Raw genomic sequence first — 17,067 nt, forward strand, 5'->3', positions numbered from 1 at the left:
GTTATTTCCGTAGTTCAATTGCTGCAACTTGCTGAAAATTGTCCATAGTGTTCCAATCATCTAGTTTGAACAGTTATGTTAAAAACATTGCATCAAACGTGATTTTAGACCTTGTCTATGGAAAAGTGGCTATTTCCGTAGTTCAATTGCTGCAACTTGCTGAAAATTGTCCATAGTGTTCCAATCATCTAGTTTGAACAGTTATGTTAAAAACATTGCATCAAACGTGATTTTAGACCTTGTCTATGGAAAAGTGGCTATTTCCGTAGTTCAATTGCTGCAACTTGCTGAAAATTGTCCATAGTGTTCCAATCATCTAGTTTGAACAGTTATGTTAAAAACATTGTATCCAGAGTGCATCAAACATGATTTTAGACCTTGTCTATGGAAAAGTGGTTATTTCCGTAGTTCAATTGCTTCAACTTGCTGAGAATTGTCCAAAATGTGCCAATCATCTAGTTTGAACAGTTATGTTAAAAACATTGTATCAAACATGATTTTAGACCTTGTCTATGGGAAAGTTGTTATTTCCGTAGTTCAATTGCTGCAACTTGCTGAAAATTGTCCATAGTGTTCCAATCATCTAGTTTGAACAGTTATGTTAAAAACATTGTATCCAGAGTGCATCAAACATGATTTTAGACCTTGTCTATCGAAAAGTGGTTATTTCTGTAGTTCAATTGCTGCAAACAATGCTGAAAATTGTCCATAGTGTTCCATTAATCTAGTTTGAACAGTTCTGTAAAAAACATTGTATCCAGAGTGAATCAAACATGATTTTAGACCTTGTCTATCGAAAAGTGGTTATTTCTGTAGTTTAATTGCTTCCCGAGTGCATCAAATGTGATTTTAGACCTTGTCTATCGAAAAGTGGTTATTTCTGTAGTTTAATTGCTGCAACTTGCTGAAAATTGTCCATAGTGTTCCAATCATCTAGTTTGAACAGTTATGTTAAAAACATTGTATCCAGAGTGCATCAAACATGATTTTAGACCTTGTCTATGGAAAAGTGGTTATTTCCGTAGTTCAATTGCTGCAACTTGCTGAAAATTGTCCATAGTGTTCCAACCATCTAGTTTGAAAAGTTATGTTAAAAACATTGCTTCCAGAGTGCATCAAACGTGATTTTAGACCGTGTCTATGGAAAAGTTGTTATTTCTGTAGTTCAATTGCTGCAACTATCTGAAAATTGTCTATAGTGTTCCAATCATCTAGTTTGAACAGTTATGTTAAAAACATTGTATCCAGAGTGCATCAAACATGATTTTAGACCTTGTCTATCGAAAAGTGGTTATTTCTGTAGTTCAATTGCTTCAAACAATGCTGAAAATTGTCCATAGTGTTCCATTAATCTAGTTTGAACAGTTCTGTAAAAAACATTGTATCCAGAGTGCATCAAACATGATTTTAGACCTTGTCTATGGGAAAGTGGTTATTTCCGTAGTTCAATTGCTGCAACTTGCTGAAAATTGTCCATAGTGTTCCAATCATCTAGTTTGAACAGTTCTGTAAAAAACATTGTATCCAGAGTGCATCAAACATGATTTTAGACCTTGTCTATGGAAAAGTGGTTATTTCCGTAGTTCAATTGCTTCAACTTGCTGAGAATTGTCCAAAATGTGCCAATCATCTAGTTTGAACAGTTATGTTAAAAACATTGTATCAAACATGATTTTAGACCTTGTCTATGGGAAAGTTGTTATTTCCGTAGTTCAATTGCTGCAACTTGCTGAAAATTGTCCATAGTGTTCCAATCATCTAGTTTGAACAGTTATGTTAAAAACATTGTATCAAACATGATTTTAGACCTTGTCTATGGGAAAGTTGTTATTTCCGTAGTTCAATTGCTGCAACTTGCTGAAAATTGTCCATAGTGTTCCAATCATCTAGTTTGAACAGTTATGTTAAAAACATTGCATCAAACGTGATTTTAGACCTTGTCTATGGAAAAGTGGCTATTTCCGTAGTTCAATTGCTTCAACTTGCTGAAAATTGTCCAAAATGTGCCAATCATCTAGTTTGAACAGTTATGTTAAAAACATTGTATCCAGAGTGCATCAAACATGATTTTAGACCTTGTCTATGGGAAAGTGGTTATTTCCGTAGTTCAATTGCTGCAACTTGCTGAAAATTGTCCATAGTGTTCCAATCATCTAGTTTGAACAGTTATGTTAAAAACATTGTATCCAGAGTGCATCAAACATGATTTTAGACCTTGTCTATGGAAAAGTGGTTATTTCCGTAGTTCAATTGCTTCAACTTGCTGAAAATTGTCCAAAATGTGCCAATCATCTAGTTTGAACAGTTATGTTAAAAACATTGTATCCAGAGTGCATCAAACATGATTTTAGACCTTGTCTATGGGAAAGTGGTTATTTCCGTAGTTCAATTGCTGCAACTTGCTGAAAATTGTCCATAGTGTTCCAATCATCTAGTTTGAACAGTTATGTTAAAAACATTGTATCCAGAGTGCATCAAACATGATTTTAGACCTTGTCTATGGAAAAGTGGTTATTTCCGTAGTTCAATTGCTTCAACTTGCTGAGAATTGTCCAAAATGTGCCAATCATCTAGTTTGAACAGTTATGTTAAAAACATTGTATCAAACATGATTTTAGACCTTGTCTATGGGAAAGTTGTTATTTCCGTAGTTCAATTGCTGCAACTTGCTGAAAATTGTCCATAGTGTTCCAATCATCTAGTTTGAACAGTTATGTTAAAAACATTGTATCCAGAGTGCATCAAACATGATTTTAGACCTTGTCTATCGAAAAGTGGTTATTTCTGTAGTTCAATTGCTGCAAACAATGCTGAAAATTGTCCATAGTGTTCCATTAATCTAGTTTGAACAGTTCTGTAAAAAACATTGTATCCAGAGTGAATCAAACATGATTTTAGACCTTGTCTATCGAAAAGTGGTTATTTCTGTAGTTTAATTGCTTCCCGAGTGCATCAAATGTGATTTTAGACCTTGTCTATCGAAAAGTGGTTATTTCTGTAGTTTAATTGCTGCAACTTGCTGAAAATTGTCCATAGTGTTCCAATCATCTAGTTTGAACAGTTATGTTAAAAACATTGTATCCAGAGTGCATCAAACATGATTTTAGACCTTGTCTATGGAAAAGTGGTTATTTCCGTAGTTCAATTGATTCAACTTGCTCAAAATTGTCCATAGTGTTCCAATCATCTAGTTTGAACAGTTATGTTAAAAACATTGTATCCAAAGTGCATCAAACATGATTTTAGACCTTGTCTATCGAAAAGTGGTTATTTCTGTAGTTTAATTGCTGCAACTTGCTGAAAATTGTCCATAGTGTTCCAATCATCTAGTTTGAAAAGTTATGTTAAAAACATTGTATCCAGAGTGCATCAAACATGATTTTAGACCTTGTCTATGGAAAAGTGGTTATTTCCGTAGTTCAATTGCTGCAACTTGCTGAAAATTGTCCATAGTGTTCCAATCATCTAGTTTGAAAAGTTATGTTAAAAACATTGCTTCCAGAGTGCATGAAACGTGATTTTAGACCGTGTCTATGGAAAAGTGGTTATTTCTGTAGTTCAATTGCTGCAACTATCTGAAAATTGTCTATAGTGTTCCAATCATCTAGTTTGAACAGTTCTGTAAAAAACATTGTATCCAGAGTGCATCAAACATGATTTTAGACCTTGTCTATGGGAAAGTGGTTATTTCCATAGTTCAATTGCTGCAACTTGCTGAAAATTGTCCATAGTGTTCCAATCATCTAGTTTGAACAGTTATGTTAAAAACATTGTATCCAGAGTGCATCAAACATGATTTTAGACCTTGTCTATGGAAAAGTGGTTATTTCTGTAGTTCAATTGCTGCAAACAATGCTGAAAATTGTCCATAGTGTTCCATTAATCTAGTTTGAACAGTTCTGTAAAAAACATTGTATCCAGAGTGCATCAAACATGATTTTAGACCTTGTCTATGGGAAAGTGGTTATTTCCATAGTTCAATTGCTGCAACTTGCTGAAAATTGTCCATAGTGTTCCAATCATCTAGTTTGAACAGTTATGTTAAAAACATTGTATCCAGAGTGCATCAAACATGATTTTAGACCTTGTCCATGGAAAAGTGGTTATTTCCGTAGTTCAATTGCTGCAACTTGCTGAAAATTGTCCATAGTGTTCCAACCATCTAGTTTGAAAAGTTATGTTAAAAACATTGCTTCCAGAGTGCATCAAACGTGATTTTAGACCGTGTCTATGGAAAAGTTGTTATTTCTGTAGTTCAATTGCTGCAACTATCTGAAAATTGTCTATAGTGTTCCAATCATCTAGTTTGAACAGTTATGTTAAAAACATTGTATCCAGAGTGCATCAAACATGATTTTAGACCTTGTCTATCGAAAAGTGGTTATTTCTGTAGTTCAATTGCTTCAAACAATGCTGAAAATTGTCCATAGTGTTCCATTAATCTAGTTTGAACAGTTCTGTAAAAAACATTGTATCCAGAGTGCATCAAACATGATTTTAGACCTTGTCTATGGGAAAGTGGTTATTTCCGTAGTTCAATTGCTGCAACTTGCTGAAAATTGTCCATAGTGTTCCAATCATCTAGTTTGAACAGTTATGTTAAAAACATTGTATCCAGAGTGCATCAAACATGATTTTAGACCTTGTCTATGGAAAAGTGGTTATTTCCGTAGTTCAATTGCTGCAACTTGCTGAAAATTGTCCATAGTGTTCCAATCATCTAGTTTGAACAGTTATGTTAAAAACATTGCATCAAACGTGATTTTAGACCTTGTCTATGGAAAAGTGGCTATTTCCGTAGTTCAATTGCTTCAACTTGCTGAAAATTGTCCAAAATGTGCCAATCATCTAGTTTGAACAGTTATGTTAAAAACATTGTATCCAGAGTGCATCAAACATGATTTTAGACCTTGTCTATGGGAAAGTGGTTATTTCCGTAGTTCAATTGCTGCAACTTGCTGAAAATTGTCCATAGTGTTCCAATCATCTAGTTTGAACAGTTATGTTAAAAACATTGTATCCAGAGTGCATCAAACATGATTTTAGACCTTGTCTATGGAAAAGTGGTTATTTCCGTAGTTCAATTGCTTCAACTTGCTGAGAATTGTCCAAAATGTGCCAATCATCTAGTTTGAACAGTTATGTTAAAAACATTGTATCAAACATGATTTTAGACCTTGTCTATGGGAAAGTTGTTATTTCCGTAGTTCAATTGCTGCAACTTGCTGAAAATTGTCCATAGTGTTCCAATCATCTAGTTTGAACAGTTATGTTAAAAACATTGTATCCAGAGTGCATCAAACATGATTTTAGACCTTGTCTATCGAAAAGTGGTTATTTCTGTAGTTCAATTGCTGCAAACAATGCTGAAAATTGTCCATAGTGTTCCATTAATCTAGTTTGAACAGTTCTGTAAAAAACATTGTATCCAGAGTGAATCAAACATGATTTTAGACCTTGTCTATCGAAAAGTGGTTATTTCTGTAGTTTAATTGCTTCCCGAGTGCATCAAATGTGATTTTAGACCTTGTCTATCGAAAAGTGGTTATTTCTGTAGTTTAATTGCTGCAACTTGCTGAAAATTGTCCATAGTGTTCCAATCATCTAGTTTGAACAGTTATGTTAAAAACATTGCTTTCAGAGTGCATCAAACGTGATTTTAGACCTTGTCTATCGAAAAGTGGTTATTTATGTAGTTTAATAGCTGCAACTTGCTGAAAATTGTCCATAGTCATCTAGTTTGAACTTTTTAACAATGTTAAAAACATTGCTTCCAGAGTGCATTTTCCATAGACAAGGTCTAAAATCATGTTTGATGCACTCTGGATACAATGTTTTTAACATTGTTAAAAAGTTCAAACTAGATGACTATGGACAATTTTCAGCAAGTTGCAGCTATTAAAGTTGAATCAATTGAACTACGGAAATAACCACTTTTCCATAGACAAGGTCTAAAATCATGTTTGATGCACTCTGGATACAATGTTTTTAACATAATTGTTCAAACTAGATGATTGGAACACTATGGACAATTTTGAGCAAGTTGAATCAATTGAACTACGGAAATAACCACTTTTCCATAGACAAGGTCTAAAATCACGTTTGATGCACTCTGGAAGCAATGTTTTTTACAGAACTGTACTAACTAGATGATTGGAACACTATGGACAATTTTCAGCAAGTTGAATCAATTGAACTACGGAAATAACCACTTTTCCATAGACAAGGTCTAAAATCACGTTTGATGCACTCTGGAAGCAATGTTTTTTACAGAACTGTACTAACTAGATGATTGGAACACTATGGACAATTTTCAGCAAGTTGCAGCAATTAAACTACAGAAATAACCACTTTTCGATAGACAAGGTCTAAAATCATGTTTGATGCACTTTGGATACAATGTTTTTAACATAATTGTTCAAACTAGATGATTGGAACACTATGGACAATTTTGAGCAAGTTGAATCAATTGAACTACGGAAATAACCACTTTTCCATAGACAAGGTCTAAAATCATGTTTGATGCACTCTGGATACAATGTTTTTAACATAACTGTTCAAACTAGATGATTGGAACACTATGGACAATTTTGAGCAAGTTGAATCAATTGAACTACGGAAATAACCACTTTTCCATAGACAAGGTCTAAAATCACGTTTGATGCACTCTGGAAGCAATGTTTTTTACAGAACTGTACTAACTAGATGATTGGCACATTTTGGACAATTTTCAGCAAGTTGAAGCAATTGAACTACGGAAATAACCACTTTTCCATAGACAAGGTCTAAAATCACGTTTGATGCAATGTTTTTAACATAACTGTTCAAACTAGATGATTGGAACACTATGGACAATTTTCAGCAAGTTGAATCAATTGAACTACGGAAATAATCACTTTTCCATAGACAAGGTCTAAAATCATGTTTGATGCACTCTGGATACATTGTCCATAGTGTTCCAATCATCTAGTTTGAACAGTTATGTTAAAAACATTGTATCCAGAGTGCATCAAACATGATTTTAGACCTTGTCTATGGAAAAGTGGTTATTTCTGTAGTTCAATTGCTGCAAACAATGCTGAAAATTGTCCATAGTGTTCCATTAATCTAGTTTGAACAGTTCTGTAAAAAACATTGTATCCAGAGTGCATCAAACATGATTTTAGACCTTGTCTATGGGAAAGTGGTTATTTCCATAGTTCAATTGCTGCAACTTGCTGAAAATTGTCCATAGTGTTCCAATCATCTAGTTTGAACAGTTATGTTAAAAACATTGTATCCAGAGTGCATCAAACATGATTTTAGACCTTGTCTATGGAAAAGTGGTTATTTCCGTAGTTCAATTGCTGCAACTTGCTGAAAATTGTCCATAGTGTTCCAACCATCTAGTTTGAAAAGTTATGTTAAAAACATTGCTTCCAGAGTGCATCAAACGTGATTTTAGACCGTGTCTATGGAAAAGTTGTTATTTCTGTAGTTCAATTGCTGCAACTATCTGAAAATTGTCTATAGTGTTCCAATCATCTAGTTTGAACAGTTATGTTAAAAACATTGTATCCAGAGTGCATCAAACATGATTTTAGACCTTGTCTATCGAAAAGTGGTTATTTCTGTAGTTCAATTGCTTCAAACAATGCTGAAAATTGTCCATAGTGTTCCATTAATCTAGTTTGAACAGTTCTGTAAAAAACATTGTATCCAGAGTGCATCAAACATGATTTTAGACCTTGTCTATGGGAAAGTGGTTATTTCCGTAGTTCAATTGCTGCAACTTGCTGAAAATTGTCCATAGTGTTCCAATCATCTAGTTTGAACAGTTATGTTAAAAACATTGTATCCAGAGTGCATCAAACATGATTTTAGACCTTGTCTATGGAAAAGTGGTTATTTCCGTAGTTCAATTGCTTCAACTTGCTGAGAATTGTCCAAAATGTGCCAATCATCTAGTTTGAACAGTTATGTTAAAAACATTGTATCAAACATGATTTTAGACCTTGTCTATGGGAAAGTTGTTATTTCCGTAGTTCAATTGCTGCAACTTGCTGAAAATTGTCCATAGTGTTCCAATCATCTAGTTTGAACAGTTATGTTAAAAACATTGCATCAAACGTGATTTTAGACCTTGTCTATGGAAAAGTGGCTATTTCCGTAGTTCAATTGCTGCAACTTGCTGAAAATTGTCCATAGTGTTCCAATCATCTAGTTTGAACAGTTATGTTAAAAACATTGTATCCAGAGTGCATCAAACATGATTTTAGACCTTGTCTATGGAAAAGTGGTTATTTCCGTAGTTCAATTGCTTCAACTTGCTGAGAATTGTCCAAAATGTGCCAATCATCTAGTTTGAACAGTTATGTTAAAAACATTGTATCAAACATGATTTTAGACCTTGTCTATGGGAAAGTTGTTATTTCCGTAGTTCAATTGCTGCAACTTGCTGAAAATTGTCCATAGTGTTCCAATCATCTAGTTTGAACAGTTATGTTAAAAACATTGTATCCAGAGTGCATCAAACATGATTTTAGACCTTGTCTATCGAAAAGTGGTTATTTCTGTAGTTCAATTGCTGCAAACAATGCTGAAAATTGTCCATAGTGTTCCATTAATCTAGTTTGAACAGTTCAGTAAAAAACATTGTATCCAGAGTGAATCAAACATGATTTTAGACCTTGTCTATCGAAAAGTGGTTATTTCTGTAGTTTAATTGCTTCCCGAGTGCATCAAATGTGATTTTAGACCTTGTCTATCGAAAAGTGGTTATTTCTGTAGTTTAATTGCTGCAACTTGCTGAAAATTGTCCATAGTGTTCCAATCATCTAGTTTGAACAGTTATGTTAAAAACATTGCTTTCAGAGTGCATCAAACGTGATTTTAGACCTTGTCTATCGAAAAGTGGTTATTTATGTAGTTTAATAGCTGCAACTTGCTGAAAATTGTCCATAGTCATCTAGTTTGAACTTTTTAACAATGTTAAAAACATTGCTTCCAGAGTGCATTTTCCATAGACAAGGTCTAAAATCATGTTTGATGCACTCTGGATACAATGTTTTTAACATTGTTAAAAAGTTCAAACTAGATGACTATGGACAATTTTCAGCAAGTTGCAGCTATTAAAGTTGAATCAATTGAACTACGGAAATAACCACTTTTCCATAGACAAGGTCTAAAATCATGTTTGATGCACTCTGGATACAATGTTTTTAACATTGTTAAAAAGTTCAAACTAGATGACTATGGACAATTTTCAGCAAGTTGCAGCTATTAAAGTTGAATCAATTGAACTACGGAAATAACCACTTTTCCATAGACAAGGTCTAAAATCATTTTTGATGCACTCTGGATACAATGTTTTTAACATAACTGTTCAAACTAGATGATTGGAACACTATGGACAATTTTCAGCAAGTTGCAGCAATTGAACTACGGAAATAACCACTTTCCCATAGACAAGGTCTAAAATCATGTTTGAAGCACTTTGGATACAATGTTTTTAACATAACTGTTCAAACTAGATGATTGGAACACTATGGACAATTTTGAGCAAGTTGAATCAATTGAACTACGGAAATAACCACTTTTCCATAGACAAGGTCTTGAGCATTGTTTGCAGCAATTGAACTACAGAAATAACCACTTTTCGATAGACAAGGTCTAAAATCATGTTTGATGCACTCTGGATACAATGTTTTTTACAGAACTGTTCAAACTAGATGATTGGAACACTATAGACAATTTTCAGATAGTTGCAGCAATTGAACTACAGAAATAACAACTTTTCCATAGACACGGTCTAAAATCACGTTTGATGCACTCTGGAAGCAATGTTTTTAACATAACTTTTCAAACTAGATGGTTGGAACACTATGGACAATTTTCAGCAAGTTGCAGCAATTAAACTACAGAAATAACCACTTTTCGATAGACAAGGTCTAAAATCATGTTTGATGCACTTTGGATACAATGTTTTTAACATAACTGTTCAAACTAGATGATTGGAACACTATGGACAATTTTGAGCAAGTTGAATCAATTGAACTACGGAAATAACCACTTTTCCATAGACAAGGTCTAAAATCACGTTTGATGCACTCTGGAAGCAATGTTTTTTACAGAACTGTTCAAACTAGATGATTGGAACACTATAGACAATTTTCAGATAGTTGCAGCAATTGAACTACAGAAATAACCACTTTTCGATAGACAAGGTCTAAAATCATGTTTGATGCACTCTGGATACAATGTTTTTAACATAACTGTTCAAACTAGATGATTGGCACATTTTGGACAATTTTCAGCAAGTTGAAGCAATTGAACTACGGAAATAACCACTTTTCCATAGACAAGGTCTAAAATCACGTTTGATGCACTCTGGAAGCAATGTTTTTTACAGAACTGTTCAAACTAGATGATTGGAACACTATAGACAATTTTCAGATAGTTGCAGCAATTGAACTACAGAAATAACCACTTCTCGATAGACAAGGTCTAAAATCATGTTTGATGCACTCTGGATACAATGTTTTTTACAGAACTGTTCAAACTAGATTAATGGAACACTATGGACAATTTTCAGCATTGTTTGCAGCAATTGAACTACAGAAATAACCACTTTTCGATAGACACGGTCTAAAATCACGTTTGATGCACTCTGGAAGCAATGTTTTTAACATAACTGTACTAACTAGATGATTGGAACACTATGGACAATTTTCAGCAAGTTGCAGCAATTAAACTACAGAAATAACCACTTTTCGATAGACAAGGTCTAAAATCATGTTTGATGCACTCTGGATACAATGTTTTTAACATAACTGTTCAAACTAGATGATTGGCACATTTTGGACAATTTTCAGCAAGTTGAAGCAAGTGAACTACGGAAATAACCACTTTTCCATAGACAAGGTCTAAAATCATGTTTGATGCACTCTGGATACAATGTTTTTAACATAATTGTTCAAACTAGATGATTGGAACACTATGGACAATTTTGAGCAAGTTGAATCAATTGAACTACGGAAATAACCACTTTTCCATAGACAAGGTCTAAAATCACGTTTGATGCACTCTGGAAGCAATGTTTTTTACAGAACTGTACTAACTAGATGATTGGAACACTATGGACAATTTTGAGCAAGTTGAATCAATTGAACTACGGAAATAACCACTTTTCCATAGACAAGGTCTAAAATCACGTTTGATGCACTCTGGAAGCAATGTTTTTTACAGAACTGTACTAACTAGATGATTGGAACACTATGGACAATTTTCAGCAAGTTGCAGCAATTAAACTACAGAAATAACCACTTTTCGATAGACAAGGTCTAAAATCATGTTTGATGCACTTTGGATACAATGTTTTTAACATAATTGTTCAAACTAGATGATTGGAACACTATGGACAATTTTGAGCAAGTTGAATCAATTGAACTACGGAAATAACCACTTTTCCATAGACAAGGTCTAAAATCATGTTTGATGCACTCTGGATACAATGTTTTTAACATAACTGTTCAAACTAGATGATTGGAACACTATGGACAATTTTGAGCAAGTTGAATCAATTGAACTACGGAAATAACCACTTTTCCATAGACAAGGTCTAAAATCACGTTTGATGCACTCTGGAAGCAATGTTTTTTACAGAACTGTACTAACTAGATGATTGGCACATTTTGGACAATTTTCAGCAAGTTGAAGCAATTGAACTACGGAAATAACCACTTTTCCATAGACAAGGTCTAAAATCACGTTTGATGCAATGTTTTTAACATAACTGTTCAAACTAGATGATTGGAACACTATGGACAATTTTGAGCAAGTTGAATCAATTGAACTACGGAAATAATCACTTTTCCATAGACAAGGTCTAAAATCATGTTTGATGCACTCTGGATACATTGTCCATAGTGTTCCAATCATCTAGTTTGAACAGTTATGTTAAAAACATTGTATCCAGAGTGCATCAAACATGATTTTAGACCTTGTCTATGGAAAAGTGGTTATTTCTGTAGTTCAATTGCTGCAAACAATGCTGAAAATTGTCCATAGTGTTCCATTAATCTAGTTTGAACAGTTCTGTAAAAAACATTGTATCCAGAGTGCATCAAACATGATTTTAGACCTTGTCTATGGGAAAGTGGTTATTTCCATAGTTCAATTGCTGCAACTTGCTGAAAATTGTCCATAGTGTTCCAATCATCTAGTTTGAACAGTTATGTTAAAAACATTGTATCCAGAGTGCATCAAACATGATTTTAGACCTTGTCTATGGAAAAGTGGTTATTTCCGTAGTTCAATTGCTGCAACTTGCTGAAAATTGTCCATAGTGTTCCAACCATCTAGTTTGAAAAGTTATGTTAAAAACATTGCTTCCAGAGTGCATCAAACGTGATTTTAGACCGTGTCTATGGAAAAGTTGTTATTTCTGTAGTTCAATTGCTGCAACTATCTGAAAATTGTCTATAGTGTTCCAATCATCTAGTTTGAACAGTTATGTTAAAAACATTGTATCCAGAGTGCATCAAACATGATTTTAGACCTTGTCTATCGAAAAGTGGTTATTTCTGTAGTTCAATTGCTTCAAACAATGCTGAAAATTGTCCATAGTGTTCCATTAATCTAGTTTGAACAGTTCTGTAAAAAACATTGTATCCAGAGTGCATCAAACATGATTTTAGACCTTGTCTATGGGAAAGTGGTTATTTCCGTAGTTCAATTGCTGCAACTTGCTGAAAATTGTCCATAGTGTTCCAATCATCTAGTTTGAACAGTTATGTTAAAAACATTGTATCCAGAGTGCATCAAACATGATTTTAGACCTTGTCTATGGAAAAGTGGTTATTTCCGTAGTTCAATTGCTTCAACTTGCTGAGAATTGTCCAAAATGTGCCAATCATCTAGTTTGAACAGTTATGTTAAAAACATTGTATCAAACATGATTTTAGACCTTGTCTATGGGAAAGTTGTTATTTCCGTAGTTCAATTGCTGCAACTTGCTGAAAATTGTCCATAGTGTTCCAATCATCTAGTTTGAACAGTTATGTTAAAAACATTGCATCAAACGTGATTTTAGACCTTGTCTATGGAAAAGTGGCTATTTCCGTAGTTCAATTGCTGCAACTTGCTGAAAATTGTCCATAGTGTTCCAATCATCTAGTTTGAACAGTTATGTTAAAAACATTGTATCCAGAGTGCATCAAACATGATTTTAGACCTTGTCTATGGAAAAGTGGTTATTTCCGTAGTTCAATTGCTTCAACTTGCTGAGAATTGTCCAAAATGTGCCAATCATCTAGTTTGAACAGTTATGTTAAAAACATTGTATCAAACATGATTTTAGACCTTGTCTATGGGAAAGTTGTTATTTCCGTAGTTCAATTGCTGCAACTTGCTGAAAATTGTCCATAGTGTTCCAATCATCTAGTTTGAACAGTTATGTTAAAAACATTGTATCCAGAGTGCATCAAACATGATTTTAGACCTTGTCTATCGAAAAGTGGTTATTTCTGTAGTTCAATTGCTGCAAACAATGCTGAAAATTGTCCATAGTGTTCCATTAATCTAGTTTGAACAGTTCAGTAAAAAACATTGTATCCAGAGTGAATCAAACATGATTTTAGACCTTGTCTATCGAAAAGTGGTTATTTCTGTAGTTTAATTGCTTCCCGAGTGCATCAAATGTGATTTTAGACCTTGTCTATCGAAAAGTGGTTATTTCTGTAGTTTAATTGCTGCAACTTGCTGAAAATTGTCCATAGTGTTCCAATCATCTAGTTTGAACAGTTATGTTAAAAACATTGCTTTCAGAGTGCATCAAACGTGATTTTAGACCTTGTCTATCGAAAAGTGGTTATTTATGTAGTTTAATAGCTGCAACTTGCTGAAAATTGTCCATAGTCATCTAGTTTGAACTTTTTAACAATGTTAAAAACATTGCTTCCAGAGTGCATTTTCCATAGACAAGGTCTAAAATCATGTTTGATGCACTCTGGATACAATGTTTTTAACATTGTTAAAAAGTTCAAACTAGATGACTATGGACAATTTTCAGCAAGTTGCAGCTATTAAAGTTGAATCAATTGAACTACGGAAATAACCACTTTTCCATAGACAAGGTCTAAAATCATGTTTGATGCACTCTGGATACAATGTTTTTAACATTGTTAAAAAGTTCAAACTAGATGACTATGGACAATTTTCAGCAAGTTGCAGCTATTAAAGTTGAATCAATTGAACTACGGAAATAACCACTTTTCCATAGACAAGGTCTAAAATCATTTTTGATGCACTCTGGATACAATGTTTTTAACATAACTGTTCAAACTAGATGATTGGAACACTATGGACGATTTTCAGCAAGTTGCAGCAATTGAACTACGGAAATAACCACTTTCCCATAGACAAGGTCTAAAATCATGTTTGAAGCACTTTGGATACAATGTTTTTAACATAACTGTTCAAACTAGATGATTGGAACACTATGGACAATTTTGAGCAAGTTGAATCAATTGAACTACGGAAATAACCACTTTTCCATAGACAAGGTCTTGAGCATTGTTTGCAGCAATTGAACTACAGAAATAACCACTTTTCGATAGACAAGGTCTAAAATCATGTTTGATGCACTCTGGATACAATGTTTTTTACAGAACTGTTCAAACTAGATGATTGGAACACTATAGACAATTTTCAGATAGTTGCAGCAATTGAACTACAGAAATAACAACTTTTCCATAGACACGGTCTAAAATCACGTTTGATGCACTCTGGAAGCAATGTTTTTAACATAACTTTTCAAACTAGATGGTTGGAACACTATGGACAATTTTCAGCAAGTTGCAGCAATTAAACTACAGAAATAACCACTTTTCGATAGACAAGGTCTAAAATCATGTTTGATGCACTTTGGATACAATGTTTTTAACATAACTGTTCAAACTAGATGATTGGAACACTATGGACAATTTTGAGCAAGTTGAATCAATTGAACTACGGAAATAACCACTTTTCCATAGACAAGGTCTAAAATCACGTTTGATGCACTCTGGAAGCAATGTTTTTTACAGAACTGTTCAAACTAGATGATTGGAACACTATAGACAATTTTCAGATAGTTGCAGCAATTGAACTACAGAAATAACCACTTTTCGATAGACAAGGTCTAAAATCATGTTTGATGCACTCTGGATACAATGTTTTTAACATAACTGTTCAAACTAGATGATTGGCACATTTTGGACAATTTTCAGCAAGTTGAAGCAATTGAACTACGGAAATAACCACTTTTCCATAGACAAGGTCTAAAATCACGTTTGATGCACTCTGGAAGCAATGTTTTTTACAGAACTGTTCAAACTAGATGATTGGAACACTATAGACAATTTTCAGATAGTTGCAGCAATTGAACTACAGAAATAACCACTTCTCGATAGACAAGGTCTAAAATCATGTTTGATGCACTCTGGATACAATGTTTTTTACAGAACTGTTCAAACTAGATTAATGGAACACTATGGACAATTTTCAGCATTGTTTGCAGCAATTGAACTACAGAAATAACCACTTTTCGATAGACACGGTCTAAAATCACGTTTGATGCACTCTGGAAGCAATGTTTTTAACATAACTGTACTAACTAGATGATTGGAACACTATGGACAATTTTCAGCAAGTTGCAGCAATTAAACTACAGAAATAACCACTTTTCGATAGACAAGGTCTAAAATCATGTTTGATGCACTCTGGATACAATGTTTTTAACATAACTGTTCAAACTAGATGATTGGCACATTTTGGACAATTTTCAGCAAGTTGAAGCAAGTGAACTACGGAAATAACCACTTTTCCATAGACAAGGTCTAAAATCATGTTTGATGCACTCTGGATACAATGTTTTTTACAGAACTGTTCAAACTAGATTAATGGAACACTATGGACAATTTTCAGCATTGTTTGCAGCAATTGAACTACAGAAATAACCACTTTTCCATAGACAAGGTCTAAAATCATGTTTGATGCACTCTGGATACAATGTTTTTAACATAACTGTTCAAACTAGATGATTGGAACACTATAGACAATTTTCAGCAAGTTGCAGCAATTAAACTACAGAAATAACCACTTTTCCATAGACAAGGTCTAAAATCATGTTTGATGCACTCTGGATACAATGTTTTTTACAGAACTGTTCAAACTAGATTAATGGAACACTATGGACAATTTTCAGCATTGTTTGCAGCAATTGAACTACAGAAATAACCACTTTTCCATAGACAAGGTCTAAAATCATGTTTGATGCACTCTGGATACAATGTTTTTAACATAACTGTTCAAACTAGATGATTGGAACACTATAGACAATTTTCAGATAGTTGCAGCAATTGAACTACAGAAATAACCACTTTTCCATAGACACGGTCTAAAATCACGTTTCATGCACTCTGGAAGCAATGTTTTTAACATAACTTTTCAAACTAGATGATTGGAACACTATGGACAATTTTCAGCAAGTTGCAGCAATTGAACTACGGAAACAACCACTTTTCCATAGACAAGGTCTAAAATCATGTTTGATGCACTCTGGATACAATGTTTTTAACATAACTTTTCAAACTAGATGATTGGAACACTATGGACAATGTATCCAGAGTGCATCAAACATGATTTTAGACCTTGTCTATGGAAAAGTGATTATTTCCGTAGTTCAATTGATTCAACTTGCTCAAAAATTGTCCATAGTGTTCCAATCATCTAGTTTGAACAGTTATGTTAAAAACATTGCATCAAACGTGATTTTAGACCTTGTCTATGGAAAAGTGGTTATTTCCGTAGTTCAATTGCTTCAACTTGCTGAAAATTGTCCAAAATGTGCCAATCATCTAGTTTGAACAGTTATGTTAAAAACATTGTATCCAGAGTGCATCAAACATGATTTTAGACCTTGTCTATGGGAAAGTTGTTATTTCGATAGTTCAATTGCTGCAACTTGCTGAAAATTGTCCATAGTGTTCCAATCATCTAGTTTGAACAGTTATGTTAAAAACATTGTATCCAGAGTGCATCAAACAT

The sequence above is a fragment of the Oncorhynchus mykiss genome, chromosome 14, assembly GCF_057628025.1.
Source record: "Oncorhynchus mykiss isolate SJ-2025 chromosome 14, ASM5762802v1, whole genome shotgun sequence".
In the NCBI taxonomy this organism is placed as follows: domain Eukaryota; kingdom Metazoa; phylum Chordata; class Actinopteri; order Salmoniformes; family Salmonidae; genus Oncorhynchus; species Oncorhynchus mykiss.